General features: G+C 34.6%; 1 protein-coding gene across 2 annotated transcripts in view; it reads left to right on the top strand.

Moving 5' to 3' along the window:
• The window catches only part of LOC108744558 (rap guanine nucleotide exchange factor 4-like), a 167,688-nt gene that overhangs the window by 47,865 nt on the left and 100,987 nt on the right, over window positions 1-18,836 (top strand). The window lies entirely within an intron of this gene.

Consider the following 18,836-nt stretch of genomic DNA (forward strand, 5'->3'; position numbering starts at 1 on the left):
GGTCGTCAGTCCTAAGACTGGTTGGACACGTACCTCCACTCTTTCCTATCCTGAGCTAAACTTCGCATTTCTCTAAAACTAGAACAGCCCACATCCTTAACTATTTGCGAACAATAATCTAATCTAGGTCTACCTCTACCCCTCCTAACTCCTGTTTCTGCCACTAATATGTCTCTGACTAGACCTTCATGCTTGAGAAGGTGTCCTACTAATCTATGTCGCCTATTTTTTATTAGTAGTAAATTACCCGGTTCTGTGTAGTTGTAAAATATAAATTTTCCAATTTGGAAATGTCTTCCGGTATTTTTATATGGTAGGGAAGGCAGGATAGTGGTTTACACTCTCCTCCTTTCTTGCCTGGGTAGGGGAAATGTCGGAGTGTCGGTAGTGATTTTTTTTTATGTTTTCGTGGAAGAGGGGAAATCTTCAAAAGACACCCAGCCGTCCGACACTACCCAGTCGTGGTGGGTGTCTTTTGAATATTTTCCCTCTTCCACGAAAACATAAAAGATAAGGAAAGCGTGACCTTAAATACCAACTCCAGAAGCAAGCAAGATTTGAGGAAAAGTGGGGTTGAGAGTGGGACAGTTAGGGAAGACATCAAAACGATTTGGGTTTTATTAAGTCGATTTCGCAACGGAAAAGGCAAAAAGGGATGCTGAGAAAAAACTAGGCATGCATGAAAACATAGGATTAGAAAAAAATGATGTTTCTGCGATAAAAATTACCAAAACAGAAAATAAAACGTTAAGGAAAATGATAAAAAAAAAGAAAGAACCACAAGAAAAAGGAAGAGAGGAATAATCAGAAGGCAACTACAACCGAATAAGGACGTGGAATAAGGAAATAATAATAGATACAAAAAGAAAAATAAAATAATGATAAAATAAATGAATTAGCGAAAACATAAAATAGATAGAAGAGAGTTGATATGTACAAGTTTGGTTGTAGCAGGGTGGGACAGGTAGCCTGACAAGGGAATTAGAATGCGACGTCATGGGGAAAACCAGTAGTGAACGAGCAGCAAGTAATTGGGTTCGATGAATTGGTTTCGCTATAGTGTATGTATCAAAATATTTATTGTACCATGATCCACTGCACAATACGTTTAGACTATTGCTTAGCATTCGGGAGGACCCCGGTTCGATACCGGGTCCGTCTGTCTTTGTACAAGTTTTTCTGTGGTTTCCTTGGATCACTAAAGCAAATGCTGGGGCAGTAATATTCCACAGATAATCTTTCATTCTCTTCTATCTTCATTTCGTTCGTCTCATCTTTCTCACCAGAACCACCACCCACCCATTCCCACGATTCCTGAAAGCAGGCTAAAGAGGGCCTTCCGCCCTATTTTCCGGCGTAGTCCGGAGGGACTGCCCGCCCACCAGTATTACTGGCTGGTGGAAATGAAACACCCAAAAGTTTTAGTTTTGTTTTTTTTTTTACTGCACAGTAGCTTCCACAAGTGGAACATGTATTATTTATTTCAACCGCATCAAATGCGTAAAATGTTTGGTATTTTCTACCTTTATATGTCATATAGGTACAAGTATACGCTAGGTTTTTGGAATTAGCAGGAACAGTAATATTTTGCACATCCGCTGCTGAAAATTTTAATGGCAATTCTCTCTGAAAAGACCGCAATTGTTTACTGTGCATTTTACATCAAGCACAGTGTACAGCAGGCGTGCCAATTAGTTACTGTTGTGTTTCAATCAAACGAGCAATTTTCAACGTTTCCTGCAATAAAGTGCGGTTTACGGCGAGCAGCGATGTTTTTACTGCTTTAAACGCATACTGACCATTTTCGTGGATTTTATACGATTATTGCACTTTTCCGAAATTATTATTCCCTCCAATTTGATTTATGCTGTATTGTACACAATTTTATGTGTCATAGATGGGGCTATAAATTTTTGTTTCCAATATTGAAAACGGGAATAAATATAGTCTCCCTTTGATGCACGTTCCAGGGAAAATATAATGTACGTACTTATTATTCAGTGGTTAGCTACTGTATCTGGGGAATTAGCTAATTGACCAAACAATTGTTAAAAGCAGTGGTGTGGTCCTTTTTTTCTAAACGTGGTAGTATATGAATATGTTAAAGACGATGAATTAGACGATATAAGGAGAATAGAGGAATAGAATATATATGCTGAAAATATAGTGTAAGATAATAACCTAAAAACATACGAATATTATCATGTGTAGGCCAAACACAACAATGTTGGAAGAGAATTAGACCTAGAATGATGTGAGGAAACAAAAAAAATATCGAAAAATGTCGAGATCATTCTTTAGATACTCTATGCGATTTGAAATAAGGACTTTGAAGTGAGGCTTGGAATATACGCTGGGCCGTTTGTTTTGGATTATTACAAATTAGTAATTTGCCTAAATTTTCTTTTGTAATATTCAGCGGATTAAATTAAACTAACTAGCCTACAGCTGGTAATAGGACCCTTGTCAGTGTTAAGAGCCCGAGATAAAAATGTTCAGTCTCTCAGAGTCTCTGAAAGCGAGACAGGATTCTCCGTCTCTCATTGAGTCTCTCTGGTGGCGCTGAGAGAGACTGTCAAAAAAACTGTTTAGCGTCTCTGAACGAGAGACTCCAGTCGCTCATAAAGAGATCCTCATTTCGTATCCAATCTCTGAACGAGAGACTCGAATCTCTCAATAAGTGGTGTCTCGATAGACATGGTTAAAATTTTCTAAGTTCGACATATTTCAGAGATCCCAGTCTTTCTACGAAAGACTTGAGTCTCTCAAATTTTCAGTTTTATTCATTCAGTCTCGAATCCCTGAATTAACAATTTTATCGTTCCAGTCTCTCATACAGAGACTATGAGAGATCCATAAAAACACCTAGGCAATAACTGAGAGACTCTGAAAAACTGCGAGAGACGCTCTCAGAGATGCTGAAAGACTCTGACTGCAGAGAGACTGAAAAGCTTTTTCTATGGAGAGCTTAATTTGTTTTTATAGACGTATTTTCAAAACTGTTAAGCGGATAATTACTGCTGATTTTCTTAACTAATTTGAGATAATATTGATCTCACGACTATCAGTAAGGATATGTTAGATAACATTAGATTTTTTTTGCTCTACCATTGCTAGATGCTCTTTTAAGCTAACGCAAGTAGAACTTCTACTTCGACCGGCATATTTTTTACTATAATCTTTACAATCAATTTCTAGAAGCTGAATAGTATTTTATTTGGATAATAATTTTGGATAGAAAAGTATTTTATTAATTTTTTGTTTTTAACCAATAGCATAAGTATGAACTCATCATATAAAAACATATTTGAGATGAATTTTGTATTAAGACAATTTTGATGCTGAAAACAATAGGATATAATTTTCTAATATTTCTTTCGGGCATTTCTTTCGTACCGCTAAATTAACTTTTCATCGTTCTTTCATAGCCCGTTTACACGTTCCGTTAATTCTAGGAACTTAATAAATTTTCCAAAACTTGTAAAAACTTCCCGCAAGTTCAATAAAGCCAATTAGAGTCAGACTTCGTCTTTGACTTTGACTTGATTTACCCAAAGTCGTCCTTTAAACGTCTTCGAGATGTGATAAAGGATATTCGACCTAATAATAATTAATAGTTGGGAGTGGAGTGGCGGATACTGTTGGACTTAATATTTATTAGAACTTTAACTAGGGCAGAGGATTAATTTTTTACAAGACCGAGGGTCGCACTAAAAGTAACGTAAATGTGCCTTTAATTAACAGAGATTTTTTGTTCTTCATATTTTATTCTGTTAGAGTAATCCTTTATCTTTCGAGAAATTCATAGAAACGATTTTTCATTGAATTTTTTGAAATCGGAAGTTGTGATGGTATTATTAAGATTCGCAGAAGAAAAAAGAATGATTATTATTCATAGAAACCAGTCAAGAGGTATGCTAATTAAGGAAAAGAATACAACTCATTTCAAATAGTTAGAGTTGTGACCTTGAGAATACACTATTATATATATATATATATATATACTAGAGGCGTGAGCAAGACAGAAATAGTTTGAATGCGATAAAATATGATTGAATAGTAAAGGGAAGGGGCATATCTCTAACAGTTTGAAATGAGTTGTAGAAAAGCATCAGATGGGGCCACGACTTTTCATTGCTTTTAAGCGTTTCGAGAAATTTAGTGTCCAGTTCGGTAGGTACTTCTCGACCTTAACTTTGCTGTAGTTTTATCCGTTCTTCTCTTGGTTTCTCTCTATTTCAGCATCATTATACATTTCTGGGCGTTTTCAATGTTTTGCCTTCACAAACAGTCTTAGACCTTCTGGTGGATCTTTTGTTTCAGCTTCAAACCCATTTTACTCACCTGCACAAAAAATACTGTACTCACTCTTGTTCCGAAGTAGAATCCGTTTAACATGACAGACGTGCCAAACAACTATTACACAAAACGCTATTATCCGTTTACTTTCATTGATAGGTAACATAATGTTCAAAATTGGTATTGTAACGGCGCAAATTCTCACTATGATTATATTGGCTTATCGTTAGTAATATAATATACTCGTTATGTAGGAGTGTTCCGGTTATACCTGAATAATTGTAGCTTAGCCTGACAAAGAGCTCAGCCGTTTGAGTATGTCGTATTGGACACAACGGATTTTATTAGGCTATCCTATTTCATGAATGTTGCTTAAGGCAAGAAAATGCTCAATAAAATCACAATCACAGCTTCCAGTTTCTCATACACAGAAATTACACATTTCTTGTCATTTTTATGTTGCCCGAGCTAACACTCATCAGTTGAATATATATATATATATATATATAACTTAATACAGATATCTTGCGTATCGATCAATTACTCAATAATTTTGCAATTATCTCGTGCTATATCGGTGCAAATTAGCGAGAATGTATGATAGGTAGCATATTATAATGTAAAGTTTACTATACTTTTAGTGATGTAACTTATTATTCTCGAGCATATTTTCTATATTACAAGTGAGTTTAGTATGCCGCTGCCACCACTTTTCGATTGATTCATAAAGACTATGTCGATGACGTAAACTGTCAATAATTTTACAGCAGATATTTGGTTATATAGTGTAAATTTGCTCAAGAAATAACCTATTGCACTTTTGATTCAATTTTTCCCCAAAACCTTCTTAGACAATATGAATTTTCTCGTTCTCTTCGAACTATATTTCATTTGCTAGACTTAGACTAGAAATATAAATTTACCTCAAAGTCTCTGTACAGCATGAAGTAAATGAACGTTGGCTTTAGTTGCGAAGCTTGTCTTTCAAGCTAGTGCCGTAATATAACTTCTTATTAGTTCAGGGAAAAAGCATTAATCTTGTCGTTTTCATGTCATCTAACTATTTTAACTGTGACGTTTTTGGGTTAGTGCTGATGCATTATGCGGAGAAACGTGTCATCTAACGTTAAGTGAAATTAAATTAGATGTGGACTCTGCTTCTTAATTACTTATCTAGGTATTATTATTTTTCAATATTTTTCTACTTTAATCATAATTAAAAGCACAAGACTACTAAAACTAAGTGTTTTCATAGAACGAGGACATCTCGAAAGTTCCATTTTCTCTTAAGAAAGATATGAGGCAACTACTGAAATATTCCAGATCGTAAAATATTCATGGGTCTTGGAATACATAAGAAGATAATAATTCACACTGGAATTTAGCGTAAAGTTCTAGTTAGAGAGAAAAATACTAATATTTTGTGAAAATTATTATAATCTTTCTCAATAAGTCTCAGAAAATTTCCGTAAAAGCGGACATGCTCGACGACTACGAATACGTTATAAAGGGTGATGGGTATATTTTATGTTTAAACTTTAAAACCGTGGATGTATTCAGTCTTTCTTTTAATTGATTCCTACCCTAAACAAAAAATTTTCAGTCTCTCTCCAGTCTCTCAGACTCTTTCAGCGTCTCTACGAACGTCTCTCACAGTCTTTCAGTTATTGCCTAGGTGTTTTTATGGATCTCTTACAGTCTCTGTAGAAAGATAAAATTGTTAATTCAGAGATTTGAGTCTCTCACGGAGAGACTGAATGAATAAAACGGAAAAATTGAGAGGCTCGAGTCTCTCGTAGAAAGACTGGGATCTCTGAAATATGTTGCACTTAGAAAATTTAACCATGTCTATCGAGACACCACTTATTAAGAGATTCGAGTCTCTCGTTCAGAGATTGGATACGAAATGAGGATCTCTCTATGAGTAACTCGAGTCTCTCGTTCAGAGACGCTCAACAGTTTTTTTCTCTTTCAGCGACACCAGAGAGACTCGATGAGAGACGAATATTCGAGTCTCGCTTTCAAAGACTCTGAGAGACTGAAAATGTTTATCTCCGGTAATTCCTAAAATGTGCTGCTGATAGCTCCAAGATCAAGGAGGGGGCAGGTTTTGCTGTGGTACTAGAAGAAAAACAGAATTACTATAAATTACCAGAAATAAGTTCAATATTCACATGCGAAGCATCATATGCTATCCTCTCTGAGCGCATTGCGAATCCTCCACAAACTATATAAATGATAAGGAACAAGAAACTGATGACCAAGGAAAGGAAATTATCCTAATATGAATACCATCTCACCCTAGAATCCACAAAGCAAAGGAACTTGTAAAGAAAAGCTCTACCAATTCCATATATCTTGAAAACTAATTCAGAAGTTAGACAAATAATCAAGAAACATGTCACTGGGAAATGGAACAGCAAATGAGCATTAAGTAGGACGTAGTCATACAAAGACATCAAACAGGCGGCTTTAATTTAATTCATATACAATTAGTTAAAAATGAACACTCTACAAACCTTCTTCTCAGTGGAATACATTGTTATCAACGACTGTCCTGGACTGAGTATACAAAGAAGGAAACATAGTCCTGCTACATCGTTTAGTGAGAATCCAAAACTACATAAAAAATATACTATTATTTCTTCGAGACCCCATATTATACGACAGAATTTAAATGTTTGAATCATTTATATAAATTTTATGTGGACCTTCCTTCGGGTACCTATCTGGTTTTGGAATAAATTTGAGGTTGAAGATTATACCGAAGTAGATGGAGGGGAGTAGTTTCCCGCCTCTTTATCTACCAGTGAATATATTAATTAATAAAACCGTAATAATAGAAATTATCTTTCTAACTAAGAGTAGAAATTTCAACATCTCCTGCTTCTAATGAATTAATTTGCAGTTATCCGATAAACGTTATTGCGTGTAAACCTCGAATATGTCATCGCATGCATAGATATTTACTGAAATTTCTCAACAAGTAACAACGTGCCGTAATTGGATTGCTTGCTAGTGAATATCCAAATGTGCAATTATTTAAATGCATTGGGAAAATTGTTTCATTGTATATATTCAAACGAAATATTTACTAGTCGAGTCCGTGCAAGTGTTCTGCGAATGGAAACGGTAAATTCGTCACTTTCAGTGTTTTTATTTTGTTTCCAGGACACCTAAGTTTACGAAAATGCAGTCAAATAACAAAATACAATGTAAAGTTATTTCGATCTCTTGAAGACTCAAATCAAGCATTTTTATGAAATCTTTTGCAGTCAATTTTAAAAACACACGAAATGTGTATCTTTAAGAGCAATTTCTGAATAAAACGTCGCAGTTCGTTGATAAAGGTAGTTACTTTTTGTGTTGTCGGTAGTAATTCCTTGCACAGCAGTCATAGAATTATAACAGTTATCTACATTAAGAATTAGCTTTGCTGTAGACCTGACAGCGTCTATGTTATCATTACGTCGAATCAAAATCCAACAGTACTTATAGAATGAAGCTTCTAATTTTATTGTCAACGAAATACCAGAGTATCCTTTTACATTGAAAGGAAGCCAACAATCTAAGGCAAAGGAGATTTTTGAGTTACATTTCTTTAGCAAACGTTTAAGGTTTGTTCTGTGCCGCCTCGAATATTTTCATTGTCAAAGATTTCATAAATGCATAAATAAATAATTCTTTCTGAAAGCGAGACTCGAGTCTCCGTCTCTCATCGAATCTCTCTAGTGTTGTCGAGAGAGACTGTCGAGAGACTGCCAAAAAAACTGTTTAGCTAGCGTCTCTGAACAAGACACTTCAGTCGCTCATAGAGAGATCTTCATTTCTTATCCAGTCTCTGAACGAGAGACTCGAATCTCTCAATAAACGGTGTCTCGATAGACATGGTTAAAATTTTCTAAGTTCAACATATTTCAGAGATCCCAGTCTTTCTACGAGAGACTCAAGTCTCTCAATTTTTCAGTTTTATTTATTCAGTCTCTCTGTGAGAGACTCGAATCTCTGAATTAACAATTTTATCGTTCGAGTCTCTCATACAGAGACTGTGAGAGATCCATAAAAACACCTAGGCAATAACTGAGACACTGTGAAGGACCGTGAGAGACGCTCTCAGAGACGCTGAAAGACTCTGAGAGACTGAAAATTTTTGTCTAGGCTACTTAGTCACTTAGTTCAAGTCACTGTCAAATAATATCAAGTAGCTTTAAATTACTCGATTTAAAGTCAAGTAGCAGCCAAGTCAAACCAAATAATCGGTATTTGAGATGCTTGATTTTCAAGTCAAGTCAGCTAATAAGCAAAAATATGAAGCTACTTAACTTAATGAATCATTAATTTCAACTGTAAATTATAAGACTTCCTTACAAGAAACGAACTAACAAGATTATTGTTTCGTGAGCGCGACAATTAAGCAACAATTTCAGTCTTATACGATTTGCATAGGAATCAACTCGGGCGTTAAACATAATTTCTTTTAGTTACGTTCTTTCTTTTACGTCGTTCATTTTGTCGACGCGCTTAGAGCGGATGATTACATTCTCAGCAACAAAGCGGAGGGTAAACACCCCTTGGGCCGGAATATTTCTTAACGTCTACAACGGCACCTCTCTGAAAAGTTGTCTCCTCTTAGATGAATTCCTGTAACACACGATGTAATACTTCTTGTCTTTCTCATATTATTCTTTATTACACAATAAGCTGAGAAGAATGAACATAATGTAATATACAATTTGATACAATATAAAGAAAATGCTGCTCTATGGGTTAGGCACATGTGCGGCAATGTCATATATAAAATAATTCGAAGTGGTCTGTATTCTGTCGAAACTGCCAGACTCGGATCGCGATTTCGATCTTTTTGGATCTCATAAGCGCGTCGCAGGCAGCTCCGACAGAACACAAGTGGACCTTGTTGAAAAATACGTAATCCTAAAATGTAGCGTCGTGCTGCAGATGGCGCTCACTGTGCCGTTTGTAGTATTTTCTGAAACGCACTGTTAAGACAGCAGGTAAAAGTTGGTCTGTGTTCTGTCGGAGCTGCCTGCGACGCGCTGATGAGATCCAAAAATATCGAAATCGCGATCCGCGTCTGGCAGTTTCGACAGAATACAGACCACTTCGAATTATTTTATTCGATTAAGCTAACGTGCCTATCACGTTGAGGTTGGCTACGCCAGGATTCGATTTTAGCAAGTAGATATCCACACTAGTGGACCTTGTTCAAAAATACGTAATCCTAAAATGTAGCATCGTGCTGCAGATAGCGCTCACTGTGCTGTTTGTAGTATTTTCTGAAATGTCATATATGTTTGTAAGATAGAAAATAATTGTATTTACGTATTATCATTATTATTTTATTTTATTCATCGACATTCTTTTTCATACAGACTTATACTGCAACAGGCAAATAAGGTCGAATGCAGATATGTCTTAACCTTTGACTACGTCATAACACATAAGCATACCACTTAGTTACGACATATGGTCACGGAAGTGAAAACGTGTTTGATAAGCAAATGTAAACTTACGAACACTGTTTTGACAACTATAATTTAACATTTGCATTTAAAATTATTGAATCATTATAACTGTTTTTGTAAGTTTCTTTATACAATATCAGTATCATTTATATTCCGGTTCTATAGTTAAATAGCCGCTTTGTATATTTCAAATAACTAGTTCAATGCCTATTGTTGCTAACTTCAGTCAGTATTGATCAGATTCCTTCGTATAGTCTGTGTTGATTCCTATAGGTATTATTTGTTTACTATTTTATCTGGTAAATGTTTTATTAAAAAGAATCATTGTAATGCTAAATTTAATATAGACAGTAAGCTGTTTTGGATAACAAAAGGTTTTGGAACGTAACAAAGAATCGTTTCCATCAGTAGCAATCTTACCAACAGTAAATTTATTTGGTAACATTCAGAAAACTGCCTAAACCATTTTGTAACTCAAGCTTAATCGTTGTAATTATACCATCCGATGTAAATTAATCTCAATTTGAGAATCATTCCAAGCCATCAAGGAAAGCAACGTTATCATCGCACTCTCATTAATGTTCTTTAAATAATACAAGCATATCTTTTAAAAGAAAAATAACTTTCCCAAGTTTTGTTGTTTTGCATGGGTTTTTATCTCGAGGTTTAATTGACTACATCGCACGAGAATGCATTCGTATACACCTGAAGTTAGTCAGTTTTGTTCACAAGCTTAATAAAGGAAGAAGGAATGAGTTTCACTTGTTCTACCTAAAACCCCGTGGCGATATAATATATCATGTACATGTATATTTTACAAGGAAGAAAATTAGGAAAATCGTCTACAAAACTAGTAGGACCTGCAGTTTAACGTTACTGTTTTTGTATAAAATAAGGGGTCATACCGGATCGTGGACTAATATGCTTGCCCTTGTTAAGAAGGAGACTTAGCTAAATCAGAAGAGCATCAGTGCAGAAAATTCTGTTCATTCATATCTAGTTCCTACTAGTTAAAAAACTGTCAAAATAAAAAATGCAATTATGCTCAAACCCTTTTTTTCCAAATAAAAATACAAAACCACTGTCCAGTGGCATACTGACCTACACTTATGATCGATGTTGTATTGCTGAATTAGTTTACTGAACTGCACATCGATTACTTCATACAAGGTTTAAACGTGAAAGGAATAAACGACTACTACAGGTTAGTTGTTAAAATAATCACCCTGAATCACACTTACCTAATCTATCAAACAAACATTACATGAGCAAAAAAATACGAAATAAATATGCTACACTGATGCTGTTAATCAGCAGTTGATTGAGTGCAGTTTTTTGGGTAGTATTTCTTTACCAGGGCCGGAATTGAATTTACCTGTAATTTAATTAATTTTCACGTTTTATAGTGCTCTATCACCTTCTACCATATTTCTGTTACATAGAGACAGAATAAAACTACATTAAAATGTGCCTAAAGTCAGCAGCTATAGATATTCTAGGACTTAAACAAAACGAAAGTAGGAAACCTGGATAACAAATGAGACTGTAGGATTAATAGAAGAAAGGCGGAAAAAGCGCTAATAAAGGAAGCTCCTCTTCGTCTTTCTTCTGCGACTTCATTTTAATAGCTGTTCCTTTAAATTTGTAATAGATATGTTACTACATCGGCTACAATATCGAAGCGCTGCAAAAAATCGCTTTTTATACATCGAACTAGCAACTGTCGTGTGAAAAAGCTCTTACGCGAGTCTAACTCAATCGTTTTACCGAAAAAATATCCCTATACTTTTAATCAAATTTACGACCAGTGCAACCTTAAAATTTTTCGATATTATGTTGTATAACTAACATTGATTTGATGCATTCGCAACCATACATATGTATACACTATGTGCTTGCGAAATATTCGTAAGCATTCTGCAAGAATTCCAACTTTTTGCGCTAAAATTTCACAAAAATATCCGTCATCTACCACACTGAACGTAGAATGTTGAGACCTCTACGGTATATTATTTCTGAATTGCATTTAAGTATAAAAACAGATAACAATACAAAAGCATTAAAATTTTAAAAATTACTAAAATTGTAGTAGCTAAAAATAAATATTCTGCAGAAAATAACCAAAACTTCTCATAGCTTAATATCATCTTTCAAAATTTATGTAAGTAAAAAAGTTGAATTTAAGAGAAAATATAAAACGAGCTGAAGAAAAGCCTGAGGAAAGCGTTGGAACGATTTTTATTGGCCATAAAAGGATAACCATGGTGAGTTATGTATGGAACTAAGGCGAATCCATTTTAAAGGTTTGAACTGGATTTGTGTACAAAGGAAATTTAGGATGCTTCTGAGAACTGACAAAAGAAATAACCATTACAGAGTCGTGTAAATTTATGACATATAGCGCAATAATATCTCGTGAATCGAATTAACCTAGGACCTTATGTACTTTGTAAAGTTCGAATATGCGATAGAAGAAACGCGGTAAAGGTAATAAATTTCAAAAAGGTGTGCGGTGGTGACAATAAATTCTTTTTTGTTTAGTTTATGAGTTTTATTTCGCAGGAACTGATTTTCAAAACTTCCAGACAAAATCGGGTCATTCTACAAGAATTTATGATAAATGTGCCCATAATGAATATATTTGATTGTTAGCCACTATACTCACTACAAAATAGTGATGACACACATTTTTTTTCAAGGTCATAGAAGCGTTTCAAATATCCAATAAAAATTACTTACTGTTAATTACTACGAAATCCTTATATCTGCATCAAGTTCCTTAGATTCTTCTCATTTGATGAATCCCAATTGTAATCGTTAATTTTTACTATTACAATTCTTCACTCGCCATAACCACCATTGGGCGACAGTCATGGGACTACCTAGACACATACCTTCATTGTTTCCTATTCTGAACTAATCTGATCCTGGTCTACCTCTGCTCTTCTTAACTTCTGTTTCTGCTTCTAATATGTCTCCAACTAGCCCCTCATGCCTGAGAAGGCGTTCTACCAATATTTCTCGTCTGTTTTTTATTGACTTCCATAGAGCCCTTCGTTCTTCTACTCTTTTTAATATTTGCTCATTTTTATCCTTTATCCATGGTATGCCTGCAACACCACATTTCGAACGCTTCTAATCTTCTCTGTTTCGCCATGCCGACTGTCCATACTTTGCACCCATGTTTCAGACATATGCCTTTAACAGTCTTTTTCGAATTTCTAAATTAACCGTTCGCGAGCATGGAAGTGACATATTTTTGTTAAAAGTGAGTCGACCTTACGCTATCCTTTGTTTTGTATCTATATTGCTCCTTCCATCCTTAGTTAACTGATTTCCTAGATACCGAAAATCAGCAACTTTCTCTAATTTTTCGTCTCCTATATTCATTCTTTCCTACTTTTTCTTCCCTTACATATGAATATTCTTGTTTCATTTATATTACGTTTTTATTATAATTTTTTCTATGTCAAAATTCTGCAGCCACCACATTGTGTACTTTACTTCTTATCAATTTTTCCCCCACAAAATTTAAAAATGTTTGAAAATTATTAGGCACAATCTAACTATCTATAACTGCTTACTATATAAAAAATAGAAATTGCTTTAATTAGTGAATAATGGGTTAGTTACACTATGGCTTGCAGAGGTTCATTTACTTTATGGATTTTCTAGGAGATAAGAAAAAACGCAGACGGATTAAAAGATAGAATGCTTATGCGGTGTTAAAATGAAGAGGAAAAAAGGAACGAGCAAGTCTGTCGTTCTAGCAAATTACCTGAAATTGGATTACCCTGCTTGTCGTTAATTTTCTGTCAGTAAAAAGACACCTTGCTTAACCTTCGCCCATTACGATTCAGTTTAATAATATCATCAAAAGGTTTTTCGAAAACAGCAATAGTTTTATCCGTGCTGATTCATTTGGATAAAAACAGATTTAGTTGAAACAAAAAAAATCGTAAAAATTCGTGCTATAAAGCCAATAAACGGAAATAAAATCAATCGTCGTTTAGTACATATAAAAGATATTGGTTGAGATATGGTTTCAATATAAAGTACATTCAGACTTTACAACGATCGCAAGACAAATGTTTGAAATCTTTACTGTTATTATACCTATAACAGTTGGCAATTAATAAGTAATAGTACAATAAAGTGTACAAAACGCATATTACAACAGCCGTGAGAGCTTTCACAAAATTTTACGAACTCATTTAATATACCATAACATGACAATCGGGAATTTTAATTTCATTAAAATTTTAACATCATTATATTATATTTTATTTGTTTGAAGACTGTCATATAGGTACAAGGGTTTTTGAAATTTTATTTGGATATTAATAGAAAAAATCCCGAACATCTCTTGAAATCTTCGTAAAATGTTAACAAGTTTTGCTATTGCTTATTTAAATAAACCTTTAAAAGCGTTACCAGAAAAATGTACCCCATCAATCATTTTCTTAAAATTTAATTTGAAAGTTTAAATCCTTTATCTGTAAATCGTTTGAATAACAAATTGCCTATACTTATAAAGTTTTTAATACAGTCTCAGTAGTCGTGGTTGAGTTGGTTAGAGTATTTCAGTTCCATTATTAAGTATAAAGACATAAACCTGCTTATTATATATATATACAGTATTCAAATGGAACAGTTATTAACCCTGCCACGGGTCTCAGATGGTATAGTTGCGCCACTAGTTAATTATTGATGACAATGTAAATAATTTCGTATGTGAGAGATATGAACTAATGGTTTCCATAATTTCGCCTTAACAGTTGATATCCACAGTGGATTTGGAGAGTCAAAAATGTCTCTCTCGTATTGTAGTTGTAATATTTCTTTTTGTAAAACAAAGTTGTTTTTTGTTAGAATTATTTAGAAATGGTGGAGGCGCTGGGCGTCTCGTAGTACCTAACCTATAAAACAGCATGTTATGAACAAGAACACTGAATTATAATAGATCAGATATAAATAAAATAATAAATAATAATAAAAACCAATAGCAATTTAATATATAAGACGAATATAAGATAAAATTATAAATTTTTGTAGACGTCAAAAAAAACACATTAAAGATCACTATTGCAATAAACAGTGGATTAAATAAAGCACTACAACTCTCTTACTCTGATTTTCTACTCATATCTAAACTAGGGAAATAAGTTGAACATATATACGAGGTTTGTTCAAAAAGTATCGCGAATTTTATGTTACAAAAAATTATTTATTTATTCATGGATATCTATTTTGTCACCTTCAAAGTAATCGCCACTAGATAATATACACTTGTGCCAACGTTTTTTCCAATTTTCGAAGCACTTCAAAAAATAATTTTTTATGATCTTGTTCAGGATCTTCTTCGATGCCGTCTTTATATCTTTAAATCGTAGCCTAGCGTCGTCCTTTCATGGGCCTGTTCAGTTTCGGGAACAAGAATTTTGACCAAAAATTCTCGCACAAGCAACGATGTGTGAGCAGGGGCGTTATCATGGTGCAAAAGTCAATTTTTGCTTTTCCACAAATTCGGGCGTTTCTGGCGCTTGCTTCGTGCAAATTGCTCATAACTTGCAGGTAATATTCCCTATTGACCACTCTACCTTGTGGAAAAAACTCATCATGCATCACGCCCCTGTAATCGAAGAAAACTATAAGCAAAGCCTTCACATTAGACCTAACGTGGAACGCTTTTTTCGGGCTTGGCTCATGCGGCAGCCTCTTTTGGGATGATTGAGCTTTGGCTTTTACGTCATAACCGAAAACCCATGATTTGACCCTCTGGAGCAAATTTGGGTCGTCCAACAGCTCCTTAGCAATGTTAATGCGATGCTGTTTTTGGTTGCAATTGAACAATTTTGGTACGAATTTTGCGGCGACCCGTCTCATGCACAAATCATTGGTAAAAATCGAATGACAGGAGCCAATCGATATGTTTAGGCCATCAGCAACTTCTCTCATAGTGATTCGACGATTGGTTCTTCACTTCATCAATGTTTTCTTCTGGCGTCCGGTACGCTCCTCGTCGTTCACATATTCTCGGTCCTTTGAGAATATTTTGTACCACCGGTAAACGTTGCTTCAGTCTAAAGTAGCTTCACCATATGCAACAGTCAACATTCGGAATGCGTCCGCGCAGTTACATTGGTTTTTTACACAAAATTTGATACAGATTCCTTGAACCATTTCTTGGAATAGGCAAAAATCGAAGACGATCCAAAACACGTGCAAGCAGCTTTTAAAATTAACTGAATATTCAACATGGTCTAACTTGTCTTTTTATTCTTGTTTTTAATGCACCTTCTTCGTAAAAGATTCGCTTTGACCTTAAAATCAAATAAGTTTAAATGACAAAAGAAACTAGAGTGGTTTTCTGGAGAGTGTCTATTTTTTTCTTTTTCTCACTAAGTGCTTCTCCCATGTTATTCCTATCTCATTCCAAGTCTTCTCTTGTCGTCTTCTCCTTAAAAAGGAAAGGTTTTCACTTGTTGGTGGTGTCTATGGTTTGATGATTTTAATGTTCTTTTGCATGCCGAATTGTTTTCATAATTTGTCATTGACCTTTTCAAAGATTAATTAATGAATTTAATAATTACGTCGTTCTGATGTATACCTTGGTTGTCCTTAATTATCTAAGTTTATTTCACCATCAAGTTGACGTCAGTTGATAGATCATTAATATTTTCTACTGTTTATAAGTATACGGGAGGCTCTTTTAATCATTTCAATAATCTTCATTTAAACGTTTTTGGATTTAATTAATTCACATAACAATGGATTTCTCTTTCTGTTTAGCAAACCCTAATAATAATCACCTTCACACCGGGCCAGATGAAAAGGATATTATTGTTCATGTTACCGCGTCTACATAGACTTTGATAAATAATAATCATGGTTGAGGTAAATTGTTTTGGTTCTGTACAAGTTACCCAGCGAGCTACCTCACGCTAAAAGCTTTTCGGTTTATCTCATTTATTTTGCTAGTGGATGCCAGTGCGGAAACACCTTTGTAGAACAAAATTAATGCAAAATGCACTCGGCTTCCAGTGCTTGCCATTAATTTGTCTCATTTTGCTAAGCTTTCCGAGACACGACGCAATTGTAAATTACCGTATCTATTACCCACATTGGTATAAAATATTTTAGAATTTGCAAAGCTGTAATGCAACTGAAGAAGGTTCGATAGTGGGTGTTGATAGATTTAATTCAGGATTGATTCCCTTTTGGATCTATGGATGGAGTTATTTAGGTAATGCAGGGTATCTGGCGAGGGTGCTTGACGATGCCAACTCCAAAAGCTGGCGAGACGTTGGATAAATAGAAACAATTTCACACTTCACAAGAAATTGCATCAGTCTTTTACTTCTTAATTAATTCTAACATTGTTAATTGTTTGGAATGAAGCACTGGGGCAATAATTTCAGAAAATTTCGGTCAAGATAAAGCAAACAAACTACAAATTTCATTGTCGTAATTTGCACACAAATGATTGCCTAATGGTAGTATTAGCATCAAATGCTCTAACAAAGGGATAGATTAAAATATTGAATAGGCATCCATTTTTTTTTAATATACAAGAAGGGCCCGTTCGAGGCTAGAAAATTTTCCATTTAGCCATCATTTCGAAAATGTGGATTATTTTTTTTTTGTTTTCTTCAAATATCAACGTAAGCGCAAGTCAAATGTATAAAAAAAATATGTCAACTCCTTTTATTTTAGCTAAATAAATAGTGTATCATTCATTAATACAATTTTTACTTAGCTTTAATAACAAAAGTTGTATCAACCGAGAAAGTAAAAGGTCTGAAACATATTTTTATTAAAAATTTGAATAATAGAGTGATGTTGCTGCAGACATCTTTAACATTATCTTTTTCTCACTGATTTATAATTGATTAATGACTGACGCTCATCATCATTAAGTCGTTTAGACATGCACCTCCACCCTTTCCTATCTTGAGCAAACTTCCACATTTCCCTAAAACTAGAACATCCCACATACTTAACTATTTGTGAACAGTAATTTAATGTAGGTCTAGCTCTACTCCTTCTAATTCCTGTTTCTGCCTCTATTATGTCCCTGACTAGACCTTCGTGCCTGAGAAGGTGTCCTTCTCGCCTATTTCTTGTTGACTTCCATAGAGTCCTCTGTTCTCCTATTCTTTCTAAAATCTCTTCATTTCTTTCTCTATTCACGGTATCCTCATCATTCGCCGGTAACACCATGTTTCGCACCCGTACCTCGCCGTGCTCCGAACGTATACCTTTAACAATCTTTTTCGAATTTCTAAATTAACCGTTCGCGAGCATAGAAGTGACTACTTTTTATTGAAGACGACTCGACCCTGCGCTATCCTCTGTTTTATATTCTTAGTACTTCTTTCGTCCTGACTTATCTGACTTCCTAGATGGCTAAAATCAGCCACTTCTTCAAATTTATCGTCTCTCATCTTTATATTCGCTCTTTCNTTTTCGCACCCGTACAACGTCGCGCTCCAAACATACACCTTTAACAATCTTTTTCGAATTTCTAAATTAACCGTTCGCGAGCATAGAAGTGACTACTTTTTATTAAAGGCGACACGACCCTGCGCTATCCTCTGTTTTATATCCCTACTACTCCTTCCGTCCTGACTTATCTGACTTCCTAGATGGCTAAAATCAGCCACTTCTTCAAATTTATCGTCTCTCATCTTTATATTCGCTCTTTCCCTACTTTTTTCTTCCCTTGCATACCAGTATTTTTGTTTTACTTTTATTTATTTTTATACAATACTCTTTTGACAACACCTCTTCCATTATATTTAAAGCTATCTCTACCTTCTTCTTGCCAGATGCTAATACTGCTATATAGTGACGTTATGTAGTAATAAAAGCTATAGATCGTTCAATTATCTTCAAAAAAGTTTTGTATAATGTTTTTACACCTGCGTCATTACTACCGCAAAAATGATGTTTCTACATTTCTACAAAATTTTTATTGATAATCGATTATCAAGCTCACGCACTTTTAATCGTAAAAGCTTATGTTCTGTCTAAATTATTCCTTGTAATTTT

This window comes from Agrilus planipennis, unplaced genomic scaffold, assembly GCF_000699045.2.
Source record: "Agrilus planipennis isolate EAB-ADULT unplaced genomic scaffold, Apla_2.0 scaffold28, whole genome shotgun sequence".
In the NCBI taxonomy this organism is placed as follows: Eukaryota; Metazoa; Arthropoda; class Insecta; order Coleoptera; family Buprestidae; genus Agrilus; species Agrilus planipennis.